Raw genomic sequence first — 10,627 nt, forward strand, 5'->3', positions numbered from 1 at the left:
GCACAGTGGGGGAGGGTGTAGAGGGGAGGGTGAGGGGGGTGCAGGAGATTGGGGTGGGGGCACAGTGGGGGGAGGGTGTAGAGGGGAGGGTGAGGGGGTGCAGGAGATTGGGGTGGGGGCACAGTGGGGGGAGGGTGTAAAGGGGAGGGTGGGGGGGTGCAGGGGTTTGGGGTGGGGGCACAGTGGGGGGAGGTAGTAGAGGGGAGGGTGAGGGGGGTGCAGGAGATGGGGGTGGGGTGTGATGGGGTTCTGGGGTCCCCCAAGCTCTGCACCCTGTCCGCAGGCAGGAGAGTCTTTTACTTAGCAGGAGAACAGCGGGTTTATTAGCCGACAGGACACAGCATTATACAGAGGAGTTAGTACATCAGGCAGAGACAGCCAGTCCAATCCATGTTGGGGAGAGGAGGCCCCGAGGGGCCCCCAGAGCCGGGGCCTGGCCCCCTCCTTTGTCTCGCTCTCCCTCAGCCCAGACTAACTGCTTCCAACTCCCAGTTCCAATTCAAACCCCTCAGGCTCCACCTCCTCCTTTGTCTGCAGTACAAAGGTGTTACCTGGTCGTTAAGGTTACCCTCAGCAGGAGCCCCACACCCTCTGTGAGCCACTCACACACACACACAGGTATCCCCCACTTCATCACATCTCTCCCCCCTTCCAGACCGAACTGAGCGGGGTTACTCAACTGGTGACCTGGGGAAGTTCGGGGCTCTCCCCTTGTGACAGGGCATTGGCTGTACCCTCTGTTCTCCCCTCGATGTGCACCACCTCCACATTATAGTCCTGCTGGGGGAGGCTCCAAGTTAGGAGCTTGGTCTTGGCCCTTTTTATGTGATGCAGCCGGGCAAGTTCCTTTAGTTTCCTTGGGTTGGTTGGTTTCGCTGCAGCACCAACAGATTAAACAGGTTTTTTGTGGTTTGGGTCCTGCCCCATCTGACCACCAGTCCATACAGCTGCTCCAGCCAATGTTTGGAATTTAGTTACAGTCCAGTAACGGAAGGTACAAATGCTTCCATCCTTGGCATTTAGCCAGACCACCACAATGGCTGTGTGCCTTAGTTTCCCCTTTCATGCCACACAATAGGTTTGGAATGTTTCTCCTCATGTGAGAGGTTGCAAGACTAGTTACAGGGAACAATGGTGACATTTTAGAGTTACAGACTCCTTTAACATACAATTTATGCTTTTACATTAATGTTATTATGTCACATGGCTCTTTTTAAACATTTAGTGCATGGTACAATTTTACAGCTTTTGGTAGCAGCACCCCTTGGTTACAGCAGTTAGCGTGAGTAACAGAACAAACCCATTGCAACTGTACATTTACGTTGCTCTTTGGTAGACCACAACTTTTGTGTAACCTCCTTGAGAATCTGGTATTTTGGGGATAAATGGCTGAGGCCTTTTTTAGCACCATCAAGTTTTAATCTTCTTTCTTGCCCCCTGGGGTGGAAATTTGATTTTTTTGGCTGTGCCCTCTCTTCTAACAAGAGCTGGGCCATTGATGATCTCAGGGAGATGGCCCCTCCCAGCCAGCCTGGAAATTTGCAAACCAAACTGCTTTTTGAGAGTTGTTTTGTGAGTCCCAGACGCAGAATCCACATGAAGGAATCCCTGTTTATCCCTTACTGGCCCACCAGGCCCAAAGCTCCTTTGTCCTTCCACCTCCAGCTACTGCCTCCCCATGGAATCAGAAGTGGAGTCCAGTATAAGAATATAAGTGTTTTCACCATTTGGAGATGGGGAATTGCTGGCGCTCTCCTGCATCCTACAGAGACTGACTGTGCAGCTGTTTTATTTGGTTCTTGCAGGGCTGCTTACATTCCCTGATAGTTTTTACTTTACTTGCACCAACTTCCAATTCCTGAGAAACTTTTACACTGCCTGCTTTGGACCCTTCCAGAGCACAGCCAGTGGTTTCACACTCAGGCAGGTCCTGGCCATCAGGAGCTGAAACAAACTTCTCCCCAGGCAAAGGGTTGCTCTGGTGCTTACAGACAAGCACCTTTCCTGTTCACTCTCCTCCACCTCACTCCCATTTTCTGCAGTCCCCACAGACGGGTTAGGAAAAGTTTTAGGGAAATTTTTTTTCTTAAGAGCTTCCCCAAACAATAACTTACCCCTGTTTGGCTCCACAGGGGCACTGCTCCCTTGAGCCACAACCAGCTCCTGGGTTTCACCTAAACCCAGGATCACTTCTGGCCCATCCGGCAGATTCCCACGTAATCCCCCTTCAGGCAGACAGCCAGTACCACCGGACAGATGGTTAGGGACCCTTTCCTCCCTTCTGCTACCAGCTCCTTTATCTTCATCAGTTAGCGTAACTCCATTGCCTGTCTGTTCTTGTGTCCTGGCGAGAGGATGACTCTGGTAGGACAGAGTCCTCTCACCCCCTCCCAGTAACACCTCAGCATTAGGCAAAGAACAAGTACCAGAATCGTCTGGTTTCTGGGATTCCCTGATGATACTAACTGGATTAGACCACGTTAAAGCATCATCCCCCCTGAGAGACACAGAGGCAGGCCCACTTCCCATCTGGGCTTTAGCTGCCCTCAGATCCAGCTTTGGGATCTTGGCTCCATCTTGAGCCCCCACAGGCTCAGGCAAAGGATTCACTTCCCCAGAAGCAGAAGCACTTTTCTTGCACCAAGGACCAGTGTCCTTATTAGGGACACCACTGCCCATCCCAGAGCCATTCCCTCTGCTCCAGCCCCCATGGCTGGATTTAGAGACACACCTGGAATGCTCTTTTCTGGTGGATTCTTCTCCAGCCACCCCAGGCTGGGGAATCTTCCTCAGACAATGGGCTAGTTTCCTCATTGGCACCTTTTTCAAACGCAGGCTCTGCTCTCTCCCCAGGCTGCTGCTGCTGTTCAACACAGACAGACAATGGGAGACACTCTCTCCTTTGTCCCAGCCCCCCAGCTGGTCTCCACACACACACAGAAGGTGGAGCAGCTTCTCTCACAGACAACTTGCCATTCCCAGTGGACAAGCTGCTTTCCTGCACAGACACACAGGCACCTTCCTCGGCCCAGGCCTGGAAAACTCTTCGCAGGTCTGTCTTGGCCACTAGTAGATGATGGGTTGGAATCGCTCCTTCCCTCCTTGAGCTGTGGCAGGCCACTTGGTTCAGATCTCCAGGCAGTCCAGGGTTCCCTGCCCCAATCCGGGCTCACCTCTGCAGGATTCTCCCCAGCCCTCAGCTCCGCCACTGCACATCCACGCTGCCTTGTCCAGCTTCTTTAATTTCGATTCGGTTTCCAGGTGCTGCCACTTCACAGCGGAGTTGCTGAGCATGGTTGCAGGCTCTCAGGCTGATGCCCTTTGCACCCCATGTTTCCTGGAAGAATCCCTTCAGTGTGCCAGGCTTCTTGCGGGTCACAAGCTGCCCGGGGTTAGGCTGTAGGCCCCTCCGCCCTCTGGGACCGACTCCAACAGACTCCCAGTGGAACCCCTTCTTCAGTGCGACACCCGCTCTCAGGGACCATGAGCACACTGTCTTGGGAAGAACTCATTCAGCGTCAGCCTCCTCAGGGGTCACTTGTTCCTGGGGGTTGGGCTCTCGGCCCCTCCACCTTCTGGGACCGACTCCAACAGATTCCCAGGAGTAACCCCTCCTCGGGTGTGACACCCCCTCTCGAGGACCACGACCGCAGTTGCTTGGGTTCGGCCGCAGGCCCCTCCGCCTTGGGGAACTGCACCTCACTGCCCTTCAGCACACCTGGGTCTCGCAGGCCCCACTTCTTCCGGGGCCCCGGTCACTTACTGCTGGATGCTCCATCCTCGGGGTGCAGAACATCCCACTCCTGACACCAGTGTGATGGGGTTCTGGGGTCCCCCAAGCTCTGCACCCTGTCCGCAGGCAGGAGAGTCTTTTACTTAGCAGGAGAACAGCGGGTTTATTAGCCGACAGGACACAGCATTATACAGAGGAGTTAGTACATCAGGCAGAGACAGCCAGTCCAATCCATGTTGGGGAGAGGAGGCCCCGAGGGGCCCCCAGAGCCGGGGCCTGGCCCCCTCCTTTGTCTCGCTCTCCCTCAGCCCAGACTAACTGCTTCCAACTCCCAGTTCCAATTCAAACCCCTCAGGCTCCACCTCCTCCTTTGTCTGCAGTACAAAGGTGTTACCTGGTCGTTAAGGTTACCCTCAGCAGGAGCCCCACACCCTCTGTGAGCCACTCACACACACACACAGGTATCCCCCACTTCATCACAGGTGGGGGCACAGTGGGGGGAGGTAGTAGAGGGGAGGGTGAGGGGGGTGCAGGAGATGGGGGTGGGGGGAGGGTGTAGAGGGAAGAGTGAGGGGGGTGCAGGAGATTGGGGTGGGGGCACAGTGGGGGGAGGGTGTAGAGGGGAGGGTGAGGGGGTGCAGGGGATTGGGGTGGGGGCACAGTGGGGGGAGGGTGTAGAGGGGAGGGTGAGGGGGGTGCAGGGGATTGGGGTGGGGGCACAGCAGGGGGTATAGGGGAGGGTGAAGGGGGTACAGGGGTCAGGGGCACAGAGGGGGTGGGAGCAGGTGCAGGCACTGGGGAGAAGGGGATACCTGAGCATCCCCACAGCCCCTGCGAGTGCCGTGGCGCACCAGTGTGCTGTGGGATGGACCCTCCCTGAAAGGCGTGGGGCGCTGTGTGGATCTGTGCCATAGGAGAGCATGTGGGTGGTTAGGTCAGGGTGGCATTGTTACGTCCTTTCCCAGGCCTGTGGTCAGTCCCTAACCCGTGTGCAAGGCTGTGCCCTGTCACCCCCCCGGGGCCTGGCCCTTCCCGGTGCTGGGAGAGAGAGGGGACACCTGGGATGAAGGAGCTCATTAAAACTGCTAATCGCAGTGCTTGGAGGGTGTTTGGGGTTTCAACACACACTTCCCTGGCCAGGGTTGCTCTGTTAATGAGCCAGCTGCCACTCTTAGGAGGCCTGGCTGATCATGGTGCTGGCACTCAACCACAAGGCCCTCTCGGGCCACTCACAGAGCTGGTGCCATCACTGCACACAGGGCTGAGCCCTGCCCTGTGGCTGGTGACATCCCTTTACCCTGACATAAGTGGATTTCAAATCCCATGTGACAGCGGCCACCATTTCCAATGCCACCATGTTGCACACGGCGGCCTCGGAGAGCTTCACAGATGTGGCTGGGGTAGAACCCCGGTCACCTGCACCAAAGCACAGGGATCTGACGCCAGGGTTAATGGAGCCCAGGAGAGGTGTGTGGTAGACACACACACCTGTTCATTGCACATTTGCTTAGATAAAAAAAAGGTTACTTGGGAACCAGCTGTTCATATCTTACTTCTGACATCAGCATAAGAAATTTCCTCACTCAGTGCTTGCGCCTGCTGACGTCTACACACCATCTTTATTCAGGCTGGGCTGAGGTGGATGTTATATTTATGCCAAGGTCTCAGCACTGGTGTATAGTTTTGATGAATCGTCTACACATATGTCAATGGAAATGTAGTGAGCAGCTACAAATGATCGTCCTGTTTAAACTCCTTTTTCAGCACTGCATCTGAAGTGATGAGTATCTGCTGTGTATTTGTATCTCAGATGTGTTGTATTCCTGGGTAACATCCACAAGAGAGATTTGCACTGAGGCTAGTTGGCCATATGCCAGGAGAACCAACTTTTCAGTGATCCTCTCCTGAGAAGACACGATGACATCAGCTGCGTGTGCCTCAGCCACGGCATGTAACGGCATGTGAGTCAAGATTTCATGTTTGTGCCAGTAATTTTCCATGCACATGGGCTGAGGATATAAAAATGGAGACAGTGGTGTCAGTTCTTGGCCTCTTTCCTGCTCCGCCTCTCTGGGTTACATTTCTGTCAAAGAAGCGCTTAGAAAAATGGACCGAGGACCCCAATATTTGGGATGAATAAGAGAGACATTACAAACTGGCTGATTTAATACCACAGGTATTAACCTGATCTGCAGACTCAGAAATCAACTAATCTATATGATTAATTTTATCCTCTGAAGAATGCTTCCTTTTTACACGTTAATAAACCCTTCGTTTTTAGTTACTGAAAAGTTGGCTACCAGTGGTGTTTTGGGGTAAGATCCAAAGTGTACTTTAGCCTGAAGTGTGTGTCTGGTTCTTTGGAACCGGAAGATTGTAATATATGTCAGTCTAGTTTTAATAATCCTTTATCACAGAAGCCTGCTTTGTCTGGATGGTTCATAATGGATCGAAGCCTGAAGGAAATTGACTATGGCTTTCTATGATCCTCAACCATACTGCCATCTTCCTTTGGAAAATGTCAGGTGCATTGGTAGTCCCAAAAGATAATCCTGGAGAATCAGTCTGAGGCATCCAACTTGGAGAATACAGTATCCATTTTCACTTTGGGAGCAAGTCACCCAGTGAAAGTAGGATTTTTTTTCTTTTCTGCAAGTGCTTCATTACATCTTTTAAGATCCACACAAATGTGTGCCTTTTCCATTACAACTGGTGCCACGGGGACACATCATGCTTTTTTGGCTCAGTCATTTACTTGGTTACATGAATCCCTTCTGTTCTCTTTAACTCAGTTTTCACTTATTAAATAGTGGGGTGCAAATCCTGTGAGGTTTACATACATGCTATGGTGCTGCATTGCCTCTCCTGTCAAAAGTCCAACAGCACTAGTCCATTCAGTTCTTTGACCTTTCTCACTAGGCCCACGGTGGGGTGTTGGTCTGTGATCTTTTGATCTCATAAAGGCTGAATGCAAAGCTTTTGTCTTTGTAAGATGTTTGCAATGAACTGCCCCACACGGGTCAGACTTCCTCCCGGGCTAGTCAGAGCGGTGTCCGGTGACCTCAGCTGTGGGAGGGGTCAAAGATGATTCTAAGTCCCATCTCAGGTGACGGTGGGATCAGATCATGAGTTAATTTTAAATCAATAGTCTTGCCATGAATATTCAAGTTCATTCTCCAGGCAGGATCCACCTCGTCACAAGTGGTAGATCCAAGAAACAGTAGCTCCAGATTGTCTGTACTATGGGTCAACTCTATGAGTGCTTTGGTAGGACGAAGAGCTGTAAAATGTCCATATTATAGGTATTTATTATGCCATGTGCCTCTGACTGGGCATGTATCATCTCTTGGGATGTGACTTTTTCCACACTTCTTGCATGTAGGCTGGAATTTATCTCTCTTAGCTCGGATGTTCTCTCTTCTTATTATAGGTGGATAGAGATAGATATGATATGGTATGATAATGACTTTTAGCAAAGTGCCTGTTTACAGTTTCAAAGCTAATTTTAGGTTTTCCAAATTTGTGAGGAAGCCTCAGGTTCACCTGGTGTCCCAGTAACCAGCCCATCTCTGATGTTTTCTGCGTTTGCAGTCCCAAAAATCAGTGTTCAGGTGACGCTTGCAGAGCTCTTATAAAACACTGAACATCCCGCCTGCCGCCGTCCCCCGCCCGGCTTCTTGAATTCTTTGGTGAAAACAGACTTTCTCATTAATCCGCATTTCTCTGAGACAGGGGTTGGGAACCTCCAGCCACGGCTTGCCTGCATCTGACCCCTGAGGCTCAGGGCTCCCCTCACCAGCATCCAGCCTGCTGGGGGTGGGGGTGGGGGTGGGGTGCAAAGACGTGAAGCAGGCTGGGGTTGGATCTGGCCCATGGGGTCTGGGAGTAGGAGCGGGGCAGGAAGCAGTTCCGCGAGCTGCTGCTCTCTTCCCCACTGAGGGAATGGCAACACAGCGCTACCTGGAGGCTCTCTCCCTCTGCTCTGATTGGCCACAATTGCAGCCAATTAGAGCAGTGGGGGTCGGTGCCTGGGAGTGGCAAAGGAGCTTTGCCAGATAAGCCCCCGGTCCCCCAGACCCTGCATCCCCAGACCTCTCCTGCACCTCCTCACCCTGACTCCCACTCCGCTTATGCACCCCCCCACTCACCCCCCCTTAGCCTGTTCCTGCATCCCCCCACGTTCAGACCCCCACCCTGCTCCTGCACCTCCCCTCCCAGGCAGACCCCTCCCTCCCATCCACTGAACCCCCACTTTTTGATCCCACCCTTGGCCCCAAGAGTTCTCAATTTAGCCTGGGGGAAGCCCTGAACCTCAGTCCCATCCCCTTCTTCGTCCCCCACCCATGGGGCTGGAACATGAGGGGATTGTGGTGCCTCTGAGTTGTTCAGGGACCACATCCGTGAGGGTGGGGTTTGTTAGGTTTTTGTTGTTGTTGTTTTGGGTGGGTTTTTTTTAAGCTTTTAGTTTTGGGGTTTTTTTTGTTTTTGGGGGGGGGTTTGGTTTGTGTGTTTTTGCTAGTCACTTTTATATGACTCCCCCAACTGATTTTTTCTGTGGGTCAGCGGCCCCCAACCACAAAGGTTCTTCACCTCTGCTCTGATGTATAAATTATGCATGGTCCATAGCCCTTTCATAGTTGTCTTTGTGGCTGTCTACAATAAAGTCAAAGGATTTAAGGGTATGCTCTGCCTTGCTTCCCCATAGCACACATTAGATACTTGTACACCTCCAGGCTCTTCGCAGAATTTGTTTGCAATTCAAAATCCTGCAAAATACTGCTTCCCAACCCAGTCTTTCCATTCAGACATTCTCTGGGGCACTGGGGAGTGGCATGTTGTTGAGATCCTGTGTCCTGTCCCTTCCATCTGCAGTCTTTGCTGCTGTTTTCCACCTGGCTCTCTTCTTAGCTCACTTCCGACACCTGACAAGCTCCTCTGCGGACATGCGGACAAGGGGCACCCAGTGGACATAATATACCTAGATTTCCAGAAAGCCTTTGACACGGTCCCACACCAAAGGCTTTTATGTAAATTAGGCAGTCATGGGATAGGAGGAAAGATCCTTTCATGGATCGGGAATTGGTTAAAAGACAGAAAACAAAGGGTTGGAATAAATGGTAAATTTTCACAATGGAGGGGGGTAACTAGTGGTGTTCCCCAGGGGTCAGTCCTGGGACTGATCCTGTTCAACCTGTTCATCAATGATCTAGAAAATGAGGTAAGCAGTGAGGTGGCAAAGTTTGCAGATGACACCAAGTTGTTCAGGACAGTCAAAACCAAAAGGGATTGTGAAGAACTACAAAAAGATCTCAGCAAACTGAGTGATTGGGCAGCAAAATGGCAAATGAAATTTAATGTGGGTAAGTGTAAGGTAATGCACATTGGAAAAAATAACCCAAATTACACGTACAACACCATGGGGTCAAATTTAGCTACGACAGATCAGGAAAGGGATCTTGGAGTTATAGTGGATAGTTCTCTGAAGACATCCACGCAGTGTGCAGCGGCAGTTAGTAAAGCAAATAGGATGTTAGGAATTATTAAAAAAGGGATAGATAATAAGACAAAAGATATCGTACTTCCCCTATATGAAACTATGGTACGCCCACATCTTGAGTACTGCGTGCAGATGTGGTCTCCTCACCTCAAAAAAGATATATTGGCATTAGAAAAGGTACAGAAAAGGGCGACAAAGATGATTAGGGGTTTGGAACGGGTCCCATATGGGGAGAGGCTACAGAGATTGGGACTTTTCAGTCTGGAAAAGAGGCGATTGAGGGGCGATATGATAGAGGTATATAAAATCATGAATGGTGTGGAGAAAGTGAACATAGAAAAATTATTTACCTTTTCCCATAATACAAGAACTAGGGGACACCAAAGCCGTGTCTACACGTGCACGCTACTTCGAAGTAGTGGCACTAACTTCGAAAGAGCACCCATCACGGCTACACGTGTTGGGCGCTATTTCGATGTTAACATCGCCGTTAGGCGGTGAGACGTCGAAGCCGCTAACCCCATGAGGGGATGGGAATAGCGCCCTACTTCGAAGTTGAACGTCGAAGTAGGGACCGTGTAGCCGATCCGCGTCCCGCAACATCGAAATAGCGGGGTCCGCTATGGCGGCCATCAGCGGAGGGGTTGAGAGATGCTCTCTCTCCAGCCCCTGCGGGGCTCTATGGTCACCGTGTGCAGCAGCCCTTAGCCCAGGGCTTCTGGCTGCTGCTGCTGCAGCTGGGGATCCATGCTGCATGCACAGGGTCTGCAACTAGTTGTTGGCTCTGTGGATCTTGTGCTGTTTAGTGCAACTGTGTCTGGGAGGGGCCCTTTAAGGGAGCGGCTTGCTGTTGAGTCCGTCCTGTGACCCTGTCTGCAGCTGTGCCTGGCACCCTTATTTCGATGTGTGCTACTTTGGTGTGTAGACGTTCCCTCGCAGCGCCTATTTTGATGTGGTGCTGCCCAACGTCGATGTTGAACGTCGACGTTGCCAGCCCTGGAGGACGTGTAGACGTTATTCATCGAAATAGCCTATTTCGATGTCGCTACATCGAAATCAGCTACTTCGATGTAGGCTTCACGTGTAGACGTAGCCCAAATGAAATTGATGGGTAGTAGATTCAAAACTAATAGGAAATTTTTCTTCATACAGCGCACAGTCAACCTGTGGAACTCCTTGCCGGAGGAGGCTGTGAAGGCCAGGACTCTATGAGGGTTTAAAAAAGAGCTCGATAAATTTTTGCAGGTTAGGTCTGTGATGGGGTTCTGGGGTCCCCCAAGCTCTGCACCCTGTCCGCAGGCAGGAGAGTCTCTCACTCAGCAGGAAAACAGCGGGTTTATTAGCCGACAGGACACAGCATCATACAGAGGACTTAGTACATCAGGCAGAGACAGCCA

Source organism: Carettochelys insculpta, chromosome 14 (assembly GCF_033958435.1).
Source record: "Carettochelys insculpta isolate YL-2023 chromosome 14, ASM3395843v1, whole genome shotgun sequence".
Lineage (NCBI taxonomy): Eukaryota > Metazoa > Chordata > Testudines > Carettochelyidae > Carettochelys > Carettochelys insculpta.